Source organism: Siniperca chuatsi, linkage group LG4 (assembly GCF_020085105.1).
Source record: "Siniperca chuatsi isolate FFG_IHB_CAS linkage group LG4, ASM2008510v1, whole genome shotgun sequence".
Classification (NCBI taxonomy): domain Eukaryota; kingdom Metazoa; phylum Chordata; class Actinopteri; order Centrarchiformes; family Sinipercidae; genus Siniperca; species Siniperca chuatsi.
The window spans coordinates 31,275,602-31,276,409 of record NC_058045.1 but is presented as its reverse complement, the minus strand read 5'-3'; positions in this window follow the sequence as shown (position 1 = coordinate 31,276,409).

The following is an 808-nucleotide window of genomic DNA, read 5'->3' as shown; positions in this document are numbered from 1 at the left end:
TCCAACAACAAGTTTAATTTTCACCCGATCCTGAGAATTTTTCATTTCATTTATCCCATTTTCACTCCCCTTTATGTCAGCGGAAGGACAAAATATCCTGAGAATGGCAGTTACAACAACAACCCCACATTTACAGCCTCCAAAATTACCACAGAGTTTAATCAAGTCACCTCTGGCAGGCTTATAAACTGGCAACTGTAATGGCAGAAAGCAAGCAGAGATTTATTTATGTAGAACTTTTCAAAATGCTTTACCAAAAGAGACAGGATAGTATTAGTGTATACACGATGTATACTGTCACTACACAGGTACATAGCACATACTAATGTTGGCTGCACTGCAGAATACCAGAAAGTGAAGTACTGTTTGGCATAGAGGTCTGCACAGATTGATGCCAGTCAAACAGACTTTGGAAATAAACTGCCTGTTTCTAATTTGAAATGTCATTTTAAAAAACCAGGAGACCTTTTTCCAGGGATTTATTAATTTCTTTGTTTTGTGAGGTGCTATTAAGTTGTCGTACCACCGTTGTTTTTTCCAGCTGTGAGTAGCTCCTCCAGTTCCTGTTCATTCTTCATTACGCGACAACAGTGACCATCAACATCGTCAAGCTGTGATGTTCTTAAAGGTCCAGTGTGTAGGATTTAGTGGCATCTAGCGGTGAAATTGCAGTTTGCAACCATTTGAAATGCATGAAAATTTGAAAAAGCTTTTATGCTTGGCTAAGATGGAGAAGTTGGTTCATCGATAAATGCAATGGCAACAGCCTCGGCGAATAAATGATGACGTACGTGAAGCATGTGACTTC